We start from the raw sequence: 23051 nt of genomic DNA on the forward strand, positions 1-23051 counted from the left end.
AACAGAAAGGCTTGAAAATGAAATAAAAAAATAAACAATATGTACAGAAGTCGACACTGAGGCTACCTGTGCAGGTTAAAGTGCCTCAGGTCAGGTGGAGGTGATGTGCGGGGACGCGGCTGGTTAAAGGAGCAGGTGATTTTATCTCCTCTCTTGTTTCACGCTGGAGAGCAGGAGTGCTGAGAAGCAGTCAGAGTGTGAGCTGAGGGAGCGATGAGGAGGAGTGCTGTGCATCCAGAGCTGCACTAATGAAAGCCATTAGTCGAGCGCGCCGCTTCAGACGAGACTCTCCTGCTGCTTCACCTGAGCTCAGTGGACTCCAGGAATTGCATCATGACCCGCGAAAGCTGCCGGGAGTTTCAGCTTTTATCTCTTCAGCCGAGGACATAAAAGCTCCACTTTCTTTGTGTTTTTCACGGCGTGTTCGGGTTCTGACACTGAGGGCCGTTTATTCGGTTCTCATGCTGTGTTCTGGCGGCTCCGTCGGATACATCGAAAATCTGAAAATGCATGTGCATCTGCACACCAGTGTTGCTTTTTCACTTTTAGAAGTAAAGGTGCTAACCAGAACCATAAAAGGCTCTTAGGTTTAAATCCATAGAAGAACCATTTTTGCTTCCTTGTAGAACCTTTATATCAGATTCCCACTGGAACCTTTTCAGAGGGATCCAGCTCGAATCCAACTAAAAGGGCAATACCTAGAACCACCTATGAAAGGTTTCACCAAGAACCCCCTTTATGGTGTAATGATTCTACTGAACCCACCCAGAGGATTCTACCAAGAACCCATTTATAGTCCTAGGGTCTCATCTAGAACCCTTTTTAAACCTTTTCGTTCTTAGTGTTGTGAAGCTTTCACTTCAGACCGAACACCCAAACAACAAAAAAACGCTCCGTCTCTTTTCTTTTCTGCTCTCTCAGTTTACAAACGACTAAACTGTGTACAGAACAAAATAATTCAGGCAGACGGTCCTCAGCCGTGAGACGCAGCCGACAGCTCTGACAGCTTCAGAAAAATGAGTTTGGTTCCCAAGGTCAAGAAGGAACCTCCGTGCTCAAAATAAAATAGTTTGTTACAGCCAACATCTGGGACGGAGAGGGACAGACAGCGAGGGATCACGGGGAGGACGAGAGCGGACAGCTGGTCACTGATCAGAAAGGACACATTTTCTGTTTTCAATATAAAAGATAGATTGATATATTAATATTGTGAGACTAGATATCGTCTTAGATTTAGGAGATTATAATACTCTAAGTGTTGTATTCTGCTGGTTTAAAGGCTACATTACAGTAAAGTGATGATTGATGATTCTCCGAAACAATTAAATCTGTTCCAGCTACATTATTTGCCTTCAGACACATAATCATTATATTCACATAACTGATGATTATTTATCAAAAAATCTCATAGTCTAAGTATTTTGTGAATGCACCAATAGTCAACCCAACAATATTGTCGCAATATCAATGTATGAGGTATTTGGACAAAAATCTTGTAATATTTAATTTTTTCGCATCACCATGAATAATCTCCGTCTGAACAGATATGCCCAAAAACAGTCTAACTTAATGAGTGGTAGTGGCCGTAGTGTGAGCAGGTGAGGCTTTGTGTTTTTCGGTCTGCAGAGCTCCGATCGCGACTATTTAGCCAAATTTTGCGACCACGGAGCAGCAGTGCGACTGTGAGAGCTGTTAGTTTGTTTCCCGCTCGCAGTGGATGAATCCTGAAACCATCGTTACACTTTAACTTTCTGCTAACATCCAACTGTTGACCTGAAGCAAAGTCCACCGCAAAAACATCGACACTCCTTCGAAAATAAAAACACCACGGGTTTCACTTTGATTTATTCAGTCATAACAATACTTTATTCAGCTTTACAATAACAGGACTTCATTTAGCTTTATACTGTATTTAACATTAGAACAGTATTTTATTGAACTAAAAATTTATATTTCAGTAGTTAACATGGGTAGATTTCAAAATATCGAGATATATATATTGTGTATTGCGATATAGCCTAAAAATATTGTGATATTATTTGAAATCCATATTGCCCAGCCTACTTTGGCCCTTCCTCCACGCCCTCGTACCTCTCAGTCTTTCCCTCTGATGTTCCTGTGAGTTTGGATCAGTCAAAGCTGCCCCCTCTGCTCAGACATCACTGTGTGGTGGGTTAAACTACAGCTGCTTGTTAGTCGGGAACTTGAAGTCCCACAGGATCTTAACACTGTTGTTCTCAACCACTTTCGGTGGTGTGTCCCATCGGGACTTGGGGATTTGTAGTCCGTACTCGGCACAGATGTTCCCGTACGCTGCCCGAGCCACTGGGTTGTGCCTCTCGCCGTACGCTGTCCCAGCTTGCATCCTGCTAACTAACTGTCTCAGTTATTTTTTATAACTGCAGTTTATCACACAATTTCCAAAGTTAATCATGACAACATTTTTAAACACATTTTCAATACCATTCTTTTTCATTACAAAACAATTTTGAAGTCTCAAGAAATTCCTACCAGATTACCCACACAACCCATTTTCATTCAGATATCTGGAGGTCAGAGGTCAAGGGACCCCTATTATATGGCCCATCAACAAAATTTAGCCAAACCATGTGCTTCCTGAGAAGCTAACATGACACTCGATTCCTCAAGTGTTCTAGTTTCATATGATACCATCATCATCACTGTGTGTGTGTGTGTGTGTGTGTGTGTGTGTGTGTGTGTGTGTGTGTGTAAATGGAATATTTGAATATTGATTGCCGTGGTGGCAGCAATCAAAGCTACGGTCCTTCGAAGCATTCGGGTTGCCTTAATACAAAGCAGGTTGAAAATCAGCAAAGTATTCCTTTAATTTGATGTGATTCTTGCTGAAGCAGGAATTTGGGGAGTGAGAGAAGATTTCTAATTGTAAACTGTCTGCTGCCAGTTCGTCAAGACGTTGACGCGCTGTAAGCTGTATGATGCACCGGTTAAACTTGAGACTGTAACACAGTTAATTCCTAAAATCGATTCAATATCAGCCAAGCAGTTTGAGTTTTATTTGAGTGATTGAAGGGATGAAACAGTTTGAAATAGTTCAGGATGAGGTCATTCACTGAACACCTGATTGTCTTTGGTGTTTCAGTCCTACATGTTCGCTTCACGTCCTCCTCTAATCGCTTTTTCTGTCTCTTAGAGATCATTTTGCAGAGAAAGTAAGGAGCTTCGGTGTGTGGTAACGGTTGAGAGTGGAAGTTGTGTCAAGTGACAGGATTTGGGGAGCAACCTTTCGATGCACGAAAGCTGCTGAGGTTGTTGGACTGCAGCCTCCCTGGCAACGCAGAAGATCAGCTTTGTTTATGTGTTGTTTTGGATGCTGCATTTGGCATCTGAGAGTGAGTTTCCACTTCGAATGGGGAACATCTCTGCTGGCCAGTGAAGGAAGTTTTTGTTTCCAAAATTTCAGTGAGGAGAAAAAAACAGCACTGGTTTAGCTCGACAACCATGGACTTTGTGTTTATCCAGACAGGGTTTTGTAAGGGTTACATAAGCACAGCAGGTGTACAACCCAAAAGGAATTAAATCCTTTCACATCACTCTTGTTGAAAAAAACAAACAAAATTGGGAGTTTAAAGCTTTTTGTTCACAACACATAAAGCACAGGGAAGCTGCTGTAGTACTTAGTATACTGTAGTACTCTGATGCCAAACATCTTGCAAATGTCAAGAAGGATGTTTGGTGTCAAAATTCCTGTTGTCTGCAGGACAGAACCTCATGAACTCATATTTCCCAGAAAACGATTTTTTTTTAACAGAAAACACAGCTTTGATGGCATGTTTTATTTAAAAATCAGCGGTTAATTAAATACAAAAACAGCCATTTTAAATTGTATGCCCTTGCCCTAAAGCAAAAATATTAACACAAGTCCCTCCCCGATGCTTAAAAAACCCCAAAAATGGCAAGAAGTCCGTAACTTACATTTGAATTTGAAGCTCTAATTCTGTTCTGAATTTATTTATTTTTTTAAATAATATATTTTTGAAAAAGCAGTTGTATAGTGATGAAAACGAATCGATAAGGAGTATTGATTGTCATTTCATTGAATGTATGGTCTTTAAAATTTGCCTCAAAGCCATGGAAAAGTCATGGGAATTTATTGGTAAAAATGTGTATGAATCTTGTATTTTACAAAGCGTCCAATTCAGAAAGTGAAGTCAGAAGCCGGCTGTAAACCAGCGTGCAGGTTGCCGTTTGGGCCCTCTGCCCGCCTCTGTGAGCTCCAGCCTTTAAAGGTGGATTTGAAAGTGCAGTTTACTGCTTTTATTTGATGCCTGAGGTGTTTTCTGCAGCAGGTCTGCTGGGGTCCGCTGAGGTGAAGAGTCTGTGATCACTCTCTCTCCTGGGCAGCGGACTCTATGAGCTGAATGGATGTAGTGAATTGGCCTCGGCCCATGAAGCCTGCCTGGACCGCTGCCCAATACTACGCTGCTGGATATTATAATTAGCTTCTTACAGTGGGACTTTATTCAGAGTTCACACAGAGCTCCCAGGCACGTCTGGGAAAGATATTTCATTCTGCGCACATCCTCCAAAATATATATGACCGCACTAAAAAAAGATGGGAATCCTGTGTAAGAACGGTTAAACCAACGAGATGAAACTCATAAATCACAATACCCCAAACTAGCATGAACCATTTTTAAAGAAAATAACAAATTGGCTGATAGCAGGTACTTTTTTTTTAATTCCTGCTTTTGTGCCAGGGAAACAAAGACATCTAAAGTATAAAAAAAAACATAACATTTTACAATCACATTTTCCAGGCCTGGAAAAGTCATGGAATTTTATAGTGTATAATGAAATTATTACAGTAATCTTCTGTGGATAAACTTGGATAAAAATGTGATACATTTTGTTTACCGTTACATCATTTTCTCTTTTTGTCTCCTGTCATGCACGCCCGCTAGCTGAAATAATGTTTGAATAGAGTTTGAATCTGATATATTTGAAAAGTGCCAGGCACTTTTTTAATTTAAAAAGTCTGTCCATGAAACACCAGATGATGTCCTCAAATGTCTCATTTTGACAAAGATATTCAGTTTGCTGTCATGAAGGAGGACAGAAACATGAACATTTTCATATTTAGCAAGCTGCAATCAGAGATTTTTTCTTGAAAATTTACCTAAACAGAGTAATTGGGAATCAAGAGAGTCGGTGATTACTAATGAGTCAATTGTCAAAGTTTTATCAGTTCTAAAAACATTCATTATAAGCATTAATTAATGCGTGTTTTCAATTACATTTTAATTGTGAATAGTCTTCAGCGGTCACACACATAGCCTCAGTAATAGTTGTGTTTTGAAATAATGTTACACATCAGTATATTTGACAATATTGAACCCTGAAAAAACTGTTTCAGCTCCCTTTTGGAGCTTTGTCAGAATCCATCTGTATGAATTTAATTATTCTTTGAAGAGATAATATAAAAATATACAAATAATACTTGTAACAGCCTGCCATGAGTAAAACATCTACCACAATGTATAGATATTATATTATATATGTGCATATTTTATATTATTGGAGCTGGACTATATATTATACTATTCAATGTGCAGAGCGCACTCTGGGCACAGACAGAGCAGTAGAGCAATAAACGCAGTGACAGTGAAACTGTAACAGTTCAGTCTGCTGGGGCTTAAAGTTTGCATTCACTCACTCTGCAGCAGCTGCTCCTCTCATCCAACCATCTGATCCGATCAGCTCTGATCGGATCAATAGATCATTTATTCACCCTGTGGCTCAAACTCCATAAAGAAATTCCATCTGCGCTGCATTCACAGACCCACAATAACTTAATAAATAACTTAACTAATAAATTTAGAGAGGGGACACAGAATGAGCCACCACCACACATTTATTATAATTCTGTGGGAAAAATGAACTCTGCGACTCAAAACGTATTATTTTGTGTTTGTATTTTCAACCATGTCACACAGCCATAAAGCCTAAAAAGACCTGACAAATGCTGCTCCCCAAATGTCAAATTGCTACTGTAAAAAAAATAACAACTAATCAATGAGAACATCCCCTAAAAACACTGTAACAGGGGGAGTCATTTCCACAAATATATCAACTCCAGCAGCTCAGAGCTGTGGAGGAACAGAGAGGTTTGAAATGGAAACGTACTGTAAGTGTCAGGTTTACTCTCCTCAGAGCTGCTGGGCGCTGAGCTCAGAGCGGTCGGCCGTGCACGGCCACATGATGTCTCCATTACCTGGCTCACTCACACACACACTCATACACACACACACCACACACACACACACACACACACACACCACCTGCTGCTTGTACACACCGCAGGCGACTTGCTTCATGTGTCACTGTTCTGATTGGTTTCGGGCTGTAAGGAGCTGAAACTGCATCCAGGAGGAGCTGCACTCATATTAAAGTCTCCTGCCTGATTTGTTATTAAATGAGAGGACACTGGGGACAGCCTGTAGATATAGAAAGGTAGATAACTCATCGGCCACTGCTCTAAAGTCTCTGCGATGCATCTGCAAGGGCGCCGAGGTCAAGATCCACCAGCAAACAAATACATGTGTAGCATGCGTTGTATGTGAACATGCAATGACAATAAAGGTATTCAATTCAAATCAATTCAACATATAGTAGTTAGGCTACCTGCAATTTCAATTAAAATTGGTTACAATCAATTTGAAACCTGCATCTCTTAATACACATGTATTTGTTTACCAGCGGATCTTGACCTCCCTAAAATGGCGCCTTTGCAGACGCACGTCAAACCAGGAACGCGGTATCTAAGTTTCTACATTTATGGGACATTCTGACTTTTGTGGCCATATCATTACGAGCTGCTGACAGCTGATGACGTGCAGAAAATTCAGATTCATTTATGGAGCATAAAGCTTGTTTTTCTGGAGATCATTGGACTTGTGGTTGATGTTATTGATCCTGTTTTTAAAGAGCTTCAGAATAAACGATCACAGATCAATAGTTAGTTATCAGCATACTAAAGACTAAATGATTTCCTCTGAGGTGCGCTGGAAAGAATTGGCACTCATTAAGGTTAAAATAAAGATAGTGTTTTAATTGGTGCGATTCCACTGTAGTAATTTTTTTGCTTTGGTGGAGGCGAATGTTGCAGTCAGCGCACGGCTGCTCAGCCAAAAATGGAGAAATTCAGAATGCAGTTCAACACACTGCACATAAATATCAGGGAAGAAAAAAAGCACAAAAACACATCTCGTCTCTTCAGCCCTCAGCTCGGACTTTCCTGACACAGGCCCTAAACTCTTCCCTTTTACACCTCACACGCTGCAGTTCTCGAAATGCTGTATCTGACTTGATTTTTTTAGCTTTTATAATTTTAAGATTTTAAGACTCATGGTTTAGCTGATATTGAGCTATGGTCCCCTCTGTGTCTTCTCTCTTCTTTAATTTCATCTTTTCTTTAGCTTGTATTTAATTATCTGTTTATAGTGGCCTGTTTTATGGTAATTCGTTTGATTTTTATGTGATGCTATAACAAAAAAACATAAAAGGATAAAAGTAGTAAAACAGGCAGTTCTCAAAAGGCAGTTTAAGTATTACGCAGTGCTAACCACTGCACCACTGTGCCACCCTAAATAAATAAAAGTCTGTTTTTATTAATATTATCATTGTTTTTTTATGTTTATTATTCTCTCAGTTTCTGCCTTTGTTTTGTCTGTCAAAGCACTTTGTAAACAACTGTTTTAAGGTGCTATATAAATAAAGTTGTTATTATTATTAATGTTATTATTATTTACAAAGAGTAAAATGAACTTTTTAAACTTGCCAAAAATGAGTGCAGGGGTGTTTCCCACAGAATTTGATTGAATGTGTAGCTCTTTTTGTGCCACCATTACAAATTTGGACATTTTTGCGGCTCCATAAATGCAGCGCATGCAAAACCTTTTTTTTCCTCAGCAGCAGTTTGAGGAGTTGGAGTCGCCGGGTGGATCATTTATATCTGTCAGTCCAGTCAGAGCTGATCAGAAATGATAAAAAACATTTTGTATCCAGAGATGACATTTAAAATGGTCAACAAACATTTAAGGTGTCAGTGATTTGATCATAATCTTGCAAACGCATCAGTTTGGTCCCTTTAAAACATCAACAGTCTCTTAAACTGATTGACAGAAACCTTTTTATTATCAACAAACATCTGCAGTAAACAGTGACTCCGACAGCGATTCACACTGACACACACTTGTAAACAAAAACACACCTGCATACAAGAAATGTAAACTTAATCTGCTGTATATAAAACTTTCCCTGGCCGAGCCAAAAGTGCTTTACAAACACTATAAGGATAATAAAGAAGATAGTACGGCAAGCAATAAAAATGCAAGGCAAGCTCCTTTTCTGCGGACTGGAATAATAAAGCAGGTCTGAAGGAGGCAGCAGCTCTCTCAGCTCTCTGTTCTCTCTCATAATTTCCTGGCAGAAATCCTCCTTTGAGTCTTCGTCGATACAAAGAAGGTTTTATCTGGGAGATGCAGCGAGCGACCGGCGGCTCCATTTCTACTTTATGACAATATCCTGACATTCACAGTTTGACTCAATTTTCTTCTGTTTTTCCGCAGAGAAACTTTTTCAAATTGTTTTTAAAAAAGTTTTGGCATTTTTTTCTGCCCTCGCTCTCTGGCTGATTGACTCGTTTATTTTCAGACGTCGGCACAGAGTGTGGCGGTGTTTACGTCCGTTATGCTGCTGTGGAGGGCGACTGGTTCAGGTCCTCAGCTGCAGAGTTAGACAGGTGCTGAGCTGGACAGATAGAGACTGAAGCTGTTCAGACTCATTCATTCAGTCTGACATCTTGTTCTTGTAGCCTTTTTTCTGTTGAAAGCTGTTTTTTTCTGATTCAGAACCACAAACAACTCAAAACTGTCCTGCATGGCTTCATCCCAAAACTTCTGAGACGTTTCCCCGGCTGATCTGATCATAAAATTGCTTTAATGTGTTGAAAAGCACTCAGTGGACGGTAGGAAGTCTTATCAGCAACTTTGAAGCTAGAAAATCACCAATTTGGGGGCTGAGGAAGAAATCCTGCACCAACTTTTATTTAATGCATTTGCTTTGACGTTAATGGAAGAGACTTCAAACCTGCATTAACAACAAGCTGTTATCACACATATTTACTTATTATCATCTTTTAAAATTGATATAGTTGAAATTTGTGATATAAATTGTCCACCACTGCTTACATTGGTGGTTTTGCTTAATTTGACGTAATTTCTTTGAGTATCTTAAAATGCTTCAAAAGCCTAAAATCTGTACAACCTAAGCGAAAAGGTTATGCAAGTCAGTTAAACATCATAATTGATGGTATTATTAATATGGTGTCATTAATTAAAAACAAATATTATTTATTTTTTGAGATATTCTCATTTTTACCAGTAAAATGCCTGCAGGTTTGAAAAGCCTGCTTTCTATAAAAAATTACCCAAAAAACAAATCTGCAATTTCTTCTTTAAAATTTGCCAAATGAAAAAAAGGGGGAAAAATGCCAAAAAAAATGCTACCTTTTTTTTTAAAAAGATTTTCTTTCAATTGCCAAAAAAGAAATTCTTTTAAAAAATTCTTAAAATTTTTTTTTAAAAAATTGTCAACACTTTTTAAAGAAAACATGCCTTCCAAGCCTGCGTTTTCTTCGAAAATTTGTCGTAAAATGAATAAGAAATACAGCTGTTGTGTCTCTGCCAAAATAAAAGAATGTGCCCCTCCCCAGCGCTTAAAAAATGATTTAACATGCCTCCCCTGTTTTGCACCACTCTGTCCCCTCTCATAAATAACAAACAGCCCCTCAATTATATTTAAAAAATCTGTTTTAATCCTGTTCTGAATTCATTATTTTCTAAAATAATATGTATTTTTAAAAGCTGTCATATATTAATGAAAAAACTGATAAGTAGTATCGACGGCCGTTTCAGAGAATGTATGATCTTGAAAATGTGCCATAAAATCATTGAAAAGTCCTGGAAATGTATTGGAGAAAATGTGTATGAAATGAACCTCGTCTTCAAGTTCTGAGAGCAGCCCCCGGTCCTGGATCAGCAGGGGTTGTTATTTCGCCCTGAGCAATTTTCATATCAGTGACACGAATTTGCAGATTTAAAAAAATGTTAGTGTACAGCTGTGTCAGTCTCATCCGTGCTCGCTGCCATTTTGCGTCTGGCTCCGGCACGGGAGGATGACGTCCTCGTTCTTAATCCCGTCCATAAAGCTCGGATTGGCTCAGCCGCTGGTTGTTGTGGGAAACAGCTGTCATTTAGCACAACAACAAAAAACGACTGATTCCTGATTCTGAGCTGAAGCCACCAGGTTACATTTGAGTTTTCTAACTGAGGATCTATTTTCTGCATCAACAACAAGCTGTATCCCCTTGATGTGTCACACAAAAACTACTCAAAGACAAAATGTTAGTCCTGAGTGTGACACACACACTCACACACACTCTCACACACTGCTGCTGCTTTTAGTAGCAGACAGGGATGAGAGTGTTGTGCTTACTTGGATGTTTTCAGGCCCACAGTGCACCACTGATCCATTAATGCATTAATGAAGGTCTAATCCTCAGCTGAAAAAATAAAAACACCGAAGCTGCTGTTTCATAACAAAGCAGCTGTGTTTCCTGAGCCTTCTGTGTGGGCGTCACCCAGCTGGGCTTTAGAGGCCGGCCTCAGGGCCCGCCCAGCCTTTACCTCCGCCGCAGCGTCCTCCAGAGAGCCGCGGCTGCAGGTGAGCCGCAGATATCCGCCTCAGTCTGAAGCTGCTGCAGCGATCAGAGGTTAACCGGTGTGTGGAGAGGTCTGGCATGGCGTCTCGCTGGGTGGAAACACGCCACGAGTCACCAGCCAAAAGCTTTATGTTCATGTTTGGCAGTTTGTCTGATCCTCTGATCGCATGGAGGGTTCTGTACACTCTACAACAGAAACCATGAAAATTATTCAGTTGTACTTTTTCCAGTGCCTGGTTTACACTCCAGGGTTTCCTCACACATTCATTTATTTGAAGCGGCCCACAAAGATCAAAACATCTGTGGCCTTGAGCTGATTTTACATTTTGCAGCTAGGCCGTTTATTAGGAGTGTGTTGGAATACATATATAGACCATTCAGTTATTTGTTGCTCCACACTCTCGGAGCACAGGGCGTACTCTGGGCACAGATGGAGCAGCAGAACACCAGGTTCAGCGAAAGTGAAATGAAATCATTAATTTTTGGTGGGTCTAACTGTGCGTTCCTGCGGCGTGTTTACATTAAGAGTCAATGCAAAGATGTGGACAGATGTGAATTCATGCCGGGCAGCGCAATGGGCGATTGGATGTGACGCGATGGATGCAAAAACATGAATTTTGCGAGTCACAAACTGCAGCTGTGGAGAAAAAAAAAACGCATGGTGAGTGTTCAAGGACCCACAAAAACGTCCGAGTACATTTTTGTGGGTCCATATACAGTATATATCATATATATGTGTATACATGTATATAGCATATATATGTGTGAGTATATAGATATGAAACGATAGTTTGTTTCTTACATTACTGAAGCTGACTCACATTGTTTTTAGGTCCTTGGAACATTTTCGCCATCCCTTTCTCACTCATTAACAGATATTTTCTGTGTTTTGAAAAATCCAACAATGTAAGTGCTGAAGACTCGCCGTTAGCAGAGGAAGCGTTAGCTGTGTTTAGATCTTCCCTGTTTGTTAGCTTGTTAAAGCAGGCGTCGCACCTTCGCTTCGCCTGCTTCAACCTCGAAGCCGCCTGATGTTTGGAGCCGCTGGTCTCCAATTATCACTTTTCCAGAGACTCTGATGTGATCCTGCCTCGTGTACTGAAACAAATGTGCAGATGTGAGTCAGAGATACGGGAGAGCAGCTGCTTAACGAGGAGAGTTACGGCGGCTTTGTCGAAGGTCTGAAACTCCAGAGAAACAAGCAGGTGTTGATTAGCCTCATAACTTGTTTTGATGGTTTTTCACACATTATTTTCACTTACCTCAACCATACTAAGCTGTTTTCCCTGCATAAAATCACATCTACCCGTCACACATTTAAAGCATAAGCTGCTCTAAATCATCCCTCCCTTTTCTTGCTGTTATTTAATTCAGGGCTTCTTTTTCTGCTCTCTCTTTTATCTGGTTGACGTTGCTCTGACCCTTGGCCCTTCTACTAAATGCTGCTTGGCATGCCAATTATGTCAGAATTTAAGCTTGTTTACTCATTAGATAGGTCCTGAAATATACATAATTTCATGCAAGATAAATTTCCTCTTTGCATAGCCTCAGAAAGGAATTTTAGGCTCAGGTTTTCCCCCTTTGAAACCAGGACCACATCACTTTTCTTCTGCGGCTTTCACCTGGATTTAAACCTTTGAACCCTGTGAAGCAAAATGGTTTGATTTCTTTCTTTTTTAGCAACTTGGCAAGAAATGAAATTAGTAGATAAAAATGTTTTTATATTTTTTTTAATGCTTGGTTAAAAAAAATGCTGGAGCACTACATTTCTAATTATTATAATTAAAATACTGTATTATTTATTTACATATATATTTAATTATTTAAAGTTCAAGTTATTTTATGGAATTATCTTTTTTTTGAAAAAAGAAAATCAGGTTATTTCCCTGTCGTGTTGTTTTGTTTTGTTCTGTTGTGGTTTGGTTTGGTTTGGTTTTAGGGCTTTTTTTTTTGCATGTTTCTTCCTTATTTTTTTTGCAGGAAACTAATAGATTTAGAGAATTTGTTTTTAAAAAAGCTGGGGAAAATTTCCAGAGGACTATATTTGTAATTACCATAATTATACTTTTAAAGTTTTATTTTCACAGAATTATGATATTCTTAATTTTTTTCAGGTCATATTATTTTTTTTTTTAACTTTCCCTTTTTTAAAACTTTCACATTTGTTTTTGTTTGTTGTTGCTATTGTTGTTTGGTTGGTCTTGTTTTGAAGTTAATTTAAGGTATTTTTGTGCTTTTTTTTACTAATTTTTGCATCATTTCATCTTAAGTTACTCAGTGCCTTCTTCCCACGTCTTTGAAAGAAATTAAGCGAATATCCGGGTTTCAAAGGGTTAAACCATTGTCGTCCCCCTCAGCTTCTGCTGGAGAGCCTGCTGGGAGATTACTATGGTATTTTTAAAGGTAAACATGAAGCAGCAGCCTTCCTGCGTGTGTTCATGCAGCTGAGTGTTGTTTTCCTCTGCAGCCCGCCCCCCCGCCAGCTGTGGCTCACTCATATAACGTTTGTAGTCGCTTTTATTGGCTCTGCAGCAGAGTCGGACATCTCCGGCTCGGCGAGAAGATCACAGAGAATTTGTGCAGCCGATGAAATATGTTCTCTGGCCGTGAGGAGTCATAATGTTCAGGGTTACAGTACCTGCACTGACATACATTATGAGAGCTGCTGCGGACAGCCGCGCACATATGGCCGCTGTGTTAGCAGAGAGCTGGAGAGAATGGGTCCGTCATGGAGGTCAGCAGGTCAGGACTCACATTGTTCTTGAAATTGAGTGCGCAGTAAGTACTTCGTATGGCTCTGACCTCCTTTCACTTCATCCACTTGTGTTGAGCACTCAAAAAAATCTTAACTACTGCAGACGCAGGCTGTCAGTGTGCACTAAGGAGAGTTTAAAGTGGCGCTCGCTCAGGGCAAAATGTCTGGTTTGTGGTGAGAAAAGAAGCCCAGACGTGGCCACGTGTGAACATAAGCGGCACACTTCCAGTCTCAAGCGGTCCCTCTTTACTGGTCCTGCAACTGGTCAGAGCTGAACATGTTGCAGGGTAATTAACCCTTTGAAGCCTTCATCGGCATCACTTTTCTTGTGCTGCTTTCAGAATTTAAACCTTTGAACTTTGAGAAAATTGGTTTGATTTCTTTCAAAAACGTTGTGAAAAAGGCAACGAGCAGCTTGTTTTTAATAGTCGTGCCTGAAACCCTGAACATCAACATCACTACACTTTTGCTTTTTGGAAAAAAAACATTTATTTATTTATTTTTTCCCATTTTTTCTGATTTTTCCAATTGCTAGCACTACGTTTACCAGTGCTCTATCTAGGATTGTTATTTTTTTTGTTGGTGAAAGGTCAAGGTCGCTGTGACCTCGTCCTAGTCATTCTTGTGAAGGTGATAATTTAAGAACACCTCGAGAGAATTTCTTGAAATTTGGCAAAAGCATCCACTTGAACTCAACACTTGATTCGATTAATCGATTAAAATTTGATGGTCAAAAGTCCCCATGACCTTGCAGCCATCCTGTTCTCTTGAAATTGATATTTTAAGAATGCCATGATGGATGTTTCCAAATTTGGCACAAATCATCACTTGGACTCAACAATGAATTTGTCAATTTTGGTGGTAAATGGTCAAGGTCACTGTGACCCTGTGTGTCGTACTCTCATGAATGCAATATCCTTAGAAAACCTTGAGGGAATTTCTTCAAATTTGGCACGAACATCCACTTGGACACAGAGAGACACATATTAGATTTTGGTGGTCAAAGGTCAAGGTCACTGTGACATTGTATCCATCTCATTAGTGTGAATGCAATATCTGAAGATGTTTTTAAGGGAACTTCCTCAAATGACCACTTTGACTCAAGAATGAACCGATTAGAATCTGGTGGTCAAAGGTCAAAGATCATGGTGACCACATAAAACATGTTTTCGGCAATAACCCGAGAACTTCTATGCTCAGATTTCCCACAAATGTCTAATAGGATATAATGATGAACTTCTGACATTTTATATCCAAAAAGGTCAAAGGCCAACTTGACTATGACATCATAATGTTCTGCAAATATGCTTTTTGGCCATTACTCAGCGTCGTAACTCGTGCTGCCTTTAGAGATTTTCTGTGTGAAGCATCCATGTTTTGACAGACTGGTGCATGAAGGCGGTCAACCACATGGGAGTAATTCTAGTTTTTGCCTTGTTGGAAGGTGATATACAAAATAAACCGTAAAATGTAACCAACCAGTCTAAGTTGCTATGGATAAAACTGTCTGCCAGATGAATCCAAAGTAATAGTGTCATAGTTTTTTGGGTAAAGTGAATCTAATCAGAGGTTCCAGAAACATAAAGTTTGTAAGCACAGTCTCCACCAAAAGAAAATGTGATCTCACTCTCACGTTACACCTCATCTGCACTGAACAGCACACATAATATTCAGGCTCTGCAGAAATGTGACACACATCCTGAATCTAATGAACTGAGATCTGCACACACAAGGAAATATGTTCTCTGCTGCTAACGCTCATAAAGGCCACTGTTTCATATTTCTGCATCGTCGTGTCGAGCCTTAATGTGCCGGCCGCGGCTGCATCATGCTGCAAATAAATTGGGTGATTTAGGAAAATGTGTGTCCATTTCAGGGAGAGAAGTTCTCATTACCCGAAGGTCATTCTGTCAGAGCCGGTCTCCACTTACCTGCTGTCCTATTTTCAAGTTTTGATTTGATATAATCCCACCAATTTATTCTGATTTGCTTTTTCATTAGTTTGGGAAGGTTTTGAAGAGTTGGAGTACTTTAGTTTATTCATTTTTAGAGTAGAACTCCCAAGTGTAGGAAAATGTGGAATATTATGAGAGCGTCTGCAGCACCTTTTGTTGTCAGATCAAATGTTAGTCACGAAAGCTTTGTAAGAGAGAACAAGGCTATTTCTTTTTTTTTATTTCCCATCCCGTCTGGTGCAAGCTCGCAGGATTGCACAGGGCATTATTTGAAGTCTTGTGAGAACATAAAAGCCTGCTCATAAAAGTTCCCCCGCAGTGAAAACGACCTAAATAAACACAGCCCCAAAATAAAACCCTCCCCGAGATCATCTCCCCTTCCTCAAAATGGAGCCGGGGACAGGAGAGGCTGGAGGAGGCATTAGGCAGAGAATACCTGCAGATGGGATGGCGTGGAGTGGCAGAGTGAGTGCGGCCATTTGGTGGATGTTTTTGTCCAGAGTGCATTACAGCAGCATGAGTGGATGCATTTTTAGCAGAGCTGCAGTCTGACCTCTGACTGTGGTGGTGTTACAGCCGCACTCTGCACACCGGCAATACAACTAATAAGCTGCTGCCTTGCTCACAACTGAGGCTGTCGGTCAGATGTTAAAAAAAACTTTGTTGAGCCAATGGTTGCATAAGTCAAAAACCTTTTTTTCTCTTTGTGCGTTTGTCTGAAAGCATCATTCATATTTTATTAGACTGTTGCTTTTGCAGCACTGGCAATCTCTTAGATTATTATTATTCAGCCAGCTGTCTGAGAACAGGTTTACTGCCCCGCCTCACTTCTGCAGGTGTTTGGTTTCTTTCGTATCAGATAGAGTGTAAGCTAAAATATTTAAAGAATTCGTCGTTGTTGTATATATTATATGATATTTGTTGTATATATTGCATTTTAATGCCTCCACACAGCTTAAGATGTGGCTAGAGGCGTTGTGTTTTCACTTTTGTCTGTCCTGTTCTTGTGAATGGGATATCTCGACGCATTGAGGGGATTTCTTTAAATTTGGCGCAAACATCCACTTGCAGTCAACGATGAAGTGATCAGATACTACGATATGTTGTCTTAATCTCGATAGATTTTGGTGGTCATAGGTCAAGGTTACTGTGACCCTATCCATAGGGTCTTGGACTCAACAATGAAGTGATTAGATTTTGGTGGTCTCACAAAACATATTTGTGGCCATTACTTCAGAATTCATACACCAATCACGACAAAATGTGTGTCTCAGCCGGTGTCTCTGCCAGTGTCCGCTCCGCTCTCATCCTTCGCCGGTGTCTCCGAATGTCTGCTCTGCCCTCATTCTCTGCCGGTTCTCCACCGACGTCTCCGCCGGTGTCACCAAATGTTCACTCCGCTCTTATTCTCCACCGGTGTCTCCGCCTGTGTCCGCACTGCTCTCATCCTCCGCCGGTGTCTCTGAATGTCTGCTCCACTCTCATTGTCTGACAGGTGATCTCAATCTCTTCTAGGACACCAAAATGTCTCGATCCGGTCCTGATACTTTCATTTATTAGCGAGCTCGCTGCTCACAGTAACCGTTGAACACCGGTGTAAGAGGCCGCCGTCTCCCCCCTCCCTTCGTCTCCTCCGTGTGTGTGTGATGGGGACATGATGAGAGGACATGATGAGAGGACACGCTGGACGCGGTTTGAGTTCAGGTGTAGTGAGTTTGCAGCTCGGTTCTGCTGAAAGAATAAACTGATTTCTGATGTTTGATGTAAATGTGCAGAGATCACAGCAGAGCCGTTCCTTAGGGACGGCTCTGTAGCTGCTTCCTGACAGTTTGGGAAACGTTCCTCTCTATAGTTCCACTATAACTCAAACACTATATTATTTTCAGCATTATTTTTGTACATTTCAAGTTGACATTAGTAGATAAGAGGAAAAAAAACCAAAAATCTAAAAATGAAGTTGATTTTACTCTTGAAAATGACTTTCTTAAAAAAAGAATGCGATTTTCCAGCTTTGTGTCTGAAATGTATTTATTTTAATGAAAATGCACAAATGAAATTCATCTGTACTCACCACATCTCAGCCTTTCAGACCCTCGGGTAATAAAAAATAAACAAAGAAACAAAGAAATTAGCAGTATCTTAGCAGCCATGATAAGCTGGAAATTATTAGTTTATCGCTATCAGTTGAAATAATCATCGTGCATCACTGGTTAAGATATCTTCATATCTCACTTAGGAGTCAAAGGGAACCTTTCAGCTTTACAGAAATAGTGATTTGATGTATATCGTGATATACATCGATATCGACTGATATAAAAAAACGATCGTGATAAGACTTTTTTCCATATTGCCCTGCCCTAGGTGTAAGGTAAAAAGCTATGTAGTTTCCTGTGTCAGTAACAGAGCAACTCATGCAATGAGATTTTTTGATGTCTGAGCATACAAATCTGATCTTTGGAGTTTAGAGATCTGCAGTGTGAGCGTAGCCTTAGTGTCTTGTTTCACGGGGAAGTGAGCCTGCACCTGCGGCAGTTGGTGCCCTGCTCGGTCATAAATAACCAGTCTTGGTATTTGCACTCCGTACACAACAAATCACTGCATTTGTAAGACGCCACTAAAATGCACCTGATTCTGCTCTCATGGCTTAATTGTTGCCACATTTGTCTCTGACTGGAGTTTAATGATGCTAATTGCTGTTTGGTGAAAGGAAAAAAAACGAAGCTTTCGCAGGGTTTTTGTTCTCACTGAAGATCTGAGGTTTGAGTGTGTCGTTTTCATTTATTGTCTCATAATGTGGGCGTTGTGAAGCCCTTTGAGACTGTAACTGTGATAAAGGGCTATGCAAATAAACTTGACTCAGAGGGAGTCGATGCGTTTAAAGCACCCCGTGTTTACACCGTTCACCATACTGCCTTTTATTTATGTAAATCATGTCATTACCAGTCTGTAGAGTTGTGTAGAAAGTCTATTTTCATTTAGAGAGCAGAAAATAAACATCCTTGCTTACATGTTCTCACTTTCTGGCCTGTTTTTTTTAATCAGCATTGTCTTTTTGTCACACGCTGAGCTCACCATCTGCTGCTACTGCGGCACCGTCGACGTCCTTAAAAAGTCATTGCTGTATTCTTAATTATCTTCGTTTAATCGCCTCCCCTCTTCAGGGAGATGAAAGGTTATTAGAAAATGAGCCCACATGGGGGATTTATTAAAAGTGCGGCAGGGTACTGTATGCTGGTGCAGACGGCTGCGGATGGGGCTGAAGCTCGTGTTGTCTCTGTGCCATGTGCTTCAGCATCGACTGTTTTTGTGGCATTTTGGCTTAAATAATTGCGTCCTGTATGACTCTCCTCCCAGTCACATCTTGTTTTTTTGCTTCTTTTTATTTTGTGTCTTTAGATCCCAGTGCGGGTTCGGCCGCTTGCATATCTCATTGTAAAGATTTAGTAGAAGATAAAAAAAAAGACAGAGAGCGATGGGGTGTGACAGTCTTTGTATTAGAGCGCTCTTTTGAATCTGTTATTTGACAAAGATCCGTCTGCTCATTTTTAGGTTCATACTTGGATTTTGAGCTTCCAATAGAACATGTTTACATGTTTAATGTTCAAAATCAATTTGTTTTCCTCACACTGTCTGTGCTGGAACACCATCTGTCTGTGACACTCTGTTTTAGCACCTGTCTCTTTAAAACCTCCTCCTAAAAGCCCAGTCTGCCCTGATTGGTCAACATTTTCAGATTATTATATCTCTGCACCTCTACATCTCTGCACCGCCATCGCACCACGCAATAACAGAGAAAAGTGGCACTTTTAACATGAAAAATCACCATTTAAAGCTTCTAAATACAAATGGACACAATGCAGCAGAATAGGATCCAAATCAGGGAGAAATTTGGGGCCTGTTTCACACAGCAAGTTCTTGCATAAAATATTAAACTTTTGTTGTGGTTCCTACTTCGGTTTACATGACACTGGCGTTTTGGGGTCTGAAAAAGCAAACTGAAAACACCACCCTCATCCATGTAAACTGGCAATGCGCTGATCCTTTGAGAGCGGTAATGTCACGGATGCACATCACGCATGTGTGTAACGTTTCAGACTAACAGCCATGTGCAATTAGGAGGATAAAAACAACAATGGCCAACTACCGAGCTGTTTGTGCTGCTGACTCCGTGTGTTCAGCATCGTCTTCTTGTTTGTTTACACTCACCGCTCTGTAGAACGCCTTCATGTGCAGGCGCATTGCATTCTTATCACAAAGTTGCGCCGCCAACTACTGGCCTGGCATGCATACTACAGCGTTTTCAGTTGTTTTTGCAGATCTGTGTACAGGAGGACCGTTTTCACAATGTTATTTTATGTACACAGATGCTTTTTTAAAATGCAAAGAAAAGACTTTTCCGTTTTTAGTAGAGCCGTTCTAATCTAAACGAGCCCTTGAAGCATTGGCTACCAAGAAAACATGTCTCCCTGATGTTAGCATGTAGCTGCATGCAGCAGTGTCGGCCAGGTAATGCAAACACCTGCAGAAATGTGCCTGGAGCTGATTAACTAGTAAAGAAATCCGGCATACTGTAGCTAGGGTACAAAAACCGTTGGAAACAGTATTCAGAAGGAAGCCTAACGTTTTTACTCGCAGGGATTATGGGTCACAGGGGGCTGTGGTAGCTCAGTCTACAGGGGCTTGGCTGGAGAACTGGAGGTTCGCCTGTTCAAGTCCCAGTATGAACCAAGTATGTGGTGTACAGTCGGACTGGTAGCTGGAGAGGTGCCAGTTCATCTTTGGCGGCCACTGTCTTTGGCCCAGGAGGCTGAAATTTGGCAAGGAGATCAAGTGTGTGTGTGTTTTGTATGAAGTTGTGCGTTTGTGTCCATGCCAATTGGCTAAAAGGGGTGGCAGCAGTGGGAGTAGCCTATAACAAAAAGGTGCATAACAGCCCGTCTCATGAGTCGGTTGTTGTAGGGAGTCGTCACTGTGTTAAGATTGTGTGTGTGAATGCATGAAAGCATGGATGCATTCACGCATGTGGTTGCAGCTAGTTTTTTCTCGGCTATCGTAGGCCAGAGGCATTATGTTTTTGGGTTGTTCATCCATACATCCAATTCTTGGGAACGTGATATCTTAAGAACACCCTCAAAGATTTTCTTCAAATTTGAACATCCATTCGGACTCAAGGCTGAACTGATGGGATTTTAGTGGCCACAGGTCAATAGTCAAGGTATCTCAAAAACACCTTGAGGGAATATCCTCAAATTTGGCACAAACAGTTGGGTAGACTGAAGAATGCACTGATTAGATTTTGGTGGTCAAAGGTCAAGATCACGGTGACCTTGTAGCTGTCTTATTTTTGTGAAGGTTATATCTCAAGACATTTTATATCCAAGAGGTCAAAGATCAACTGAGATATCGGTAAGTCCTGCAAAAACACTTTTCTGGCCACTACTTAAGGGGAGACATTTGGTCGGATACTGAATCTGTGACACTAATCTTGAAACTGTGCTGATTGTAGAGATCCTCTGTGCTGCGGGGGATGTGGAAGCGTCCGTGTTTTCACATGAATGTAAACTGTAAGAGAAACTTGACAGGTGGACTGGTGTGCAGAGGCGGTAATTCTAGTTTTTTCATCTGCCTACAACAGGGATTAATCTGTGAAGATCACATTGCAATGAGTGCAAAGTCTGAATTCTTAATTTCTATCCAAATTTGTCACTTTTATTGGCAGAAGTAATCCTCGCCACATCACCTTCCCCTCCCCTCCGTCCTGTTAATACTCTGCAGCCCGTCACCGACAGTCAGTTAAGTCACATTTTCTCATCAGAGATCAGAGCCGAGCGGCAGCAGACGTGAGGAGGTGATGTATCATCAAACCGAATCCTGTGGCACAAACACACTCCGTCTCTCCTCTCTTCTTGCTGTCGGAGTGAGAACAAGGCTTGTTAGCATTCATGTGTTGCGCTCCCGGTCTCTCACACGTAGCATCGTCCTCCATTATTGAGCAGTTGTAAATGCTTTGAAGTTCCTCTGTTTGGGGAGTTTTTGTTCCAAAACAGGGCAGGAGCGGGAACGTGGGCTCTGAAAGGAAGAGCGCTCAGCAGCCGGCCCAGTAATTGCTGCGCCATATTGATCAACATCCTCTTCCCCGAAATTTCTCTTCAAACTGTTGCATTGTGTGTTTCTTCTCCTGGATGGTTAAAAAGCGATTCAGCAGACAGAACAGATAAGAGCTGCAGCGAGTGAAGGCAGAGCTGCAGCAGAGCACCATCAGCTGCTCCGTCATTGAAAACAAGGTCAAGGTGACGGAGAATCCAATTGACGCTGGGCTCGACCCCGCCGATTCCCCCGGGATGTTGTAGAGCAGCGCCCGCCCTCTCTCCTCTCCCACCGCCACATGCTTCCAGCACAGGCTCGGCCTCAGATCTCATTAGCATTTGACCGCGTGGGCAAAGCGAAGCTGCTTCACCTAATGCGTTTAATGGTGAGAATATATTGTGCCTAATTTAATTAATGTGTTGGTGTGCGTCTGCGGACAGATTAAACAATTTCACAGCAGCATCAGAATCAAAGTGGTTTGTAAAAACCAGGCTACATTGTTAAAGGTTTATTTTTAATCAGGAAGCAAGTTTTTCAAATGGCTCATATTAAACATGAAGCATCTTTTCAGCAAAACCATTAATTTTTCACAAGGAACACAAGAGGAATGACTTCAACTGATAAAACACATGCTTTCAGATCCTCTTAAACCAGTCATACGTAACTTACTGCAGCAGGAGTAAACGAGCTCCTGATAGGGTGCAGGGTGGCCACCCACCATTTTGTAATTCACAATGATAATAAAGTGATTCATACTGGAAATTGTTTTTGTATTTTCAGTATACGTAAGGTGCCAGAGTGCATAAAATAGCATCAGAATAGAGCTTGTTTATGACAAAAAGTGTCAGTGGAGGATATCCCCCAACCCCCAACAGAGCCCCTGATGCCCTAAAATCCTAGAAACGTCCTAAAGATGTTTTAAAATCCCAGAAACGTTCTAAAATCCGAGAAACATCCTCAAATCCTAGAAATATCTTAAATGTTCCTAGAAATGTCCTTAAGTTCTATACATGTCTTAGAATCCTTGAAAGGTCATAAATTCTTAGAAATGTCCTGAAATCTTAGAAGTATCCTAAAATCCTAGAAACGTACTAAAATCTTATGAAACATCCTAAAATCCTGGAAGTGTCCTAAAATTGTTGAAATGTCCTGAAATCTGAGAAATATTCTCAAATCCTAGAAATGTCTTAAAATCCTGAAAATGTCCTAAAATCTGAGAAACATCCTAAAATCCTGGTAATGTCCTTAAATCCTAGAGATATTTATTCTTCATATTTATGGCTTTTTAATGGTTTTATGGTCTTTATTCCAAATAGGAAAAATTGTAATGCTGCAGCAAATAAATTGAATTTAGACTTTATACTTTTCAAACTTTGTGGAAGCATTCTGTATTTGTCGCTGTCCTGTTTCACCATGTCAGTGCCGCCTACACAGGCCAGCCCCAGAAAAAAAATGGATTTCTAAGGTGGCTTTGAGAAACTTGACCGTTCTG

At 40.7% G+C, this 23051-nt stretch overlaps 1 protein-coding gene across 2 annotated transcripts in view; it reads left to right on the forward strand.

Moving 5' to 3' along the window:
* Positions 1 to 23051, forward strand: part of LOC121944723 (spermatid perinuclear RNA-binding protein-like) — a 141576-nt gene that overhangs the window by 14479 nt on the left and 104046 nt on the right. The gene's annotated exons all lie outside the window — the stretch shown is intronic.

The sequence above is a fragment of the Plectropomus leopardus genome, chromosome 4, assembly GCF_026936395.1.
Source record: "Plectropomus leopardus strain MGB_pleo_1.0 chromosome 4, ASM2693639v1, whole genome shotgun sequence".
In the NCBI taxonomy this organism is placed as follows: domain Eukaryota; kingdom Metazoa; phylum Chordata; class Actinopteri; order Perciformes; family Serranidae; genus Plectropomus; species Plectropomus leopardus.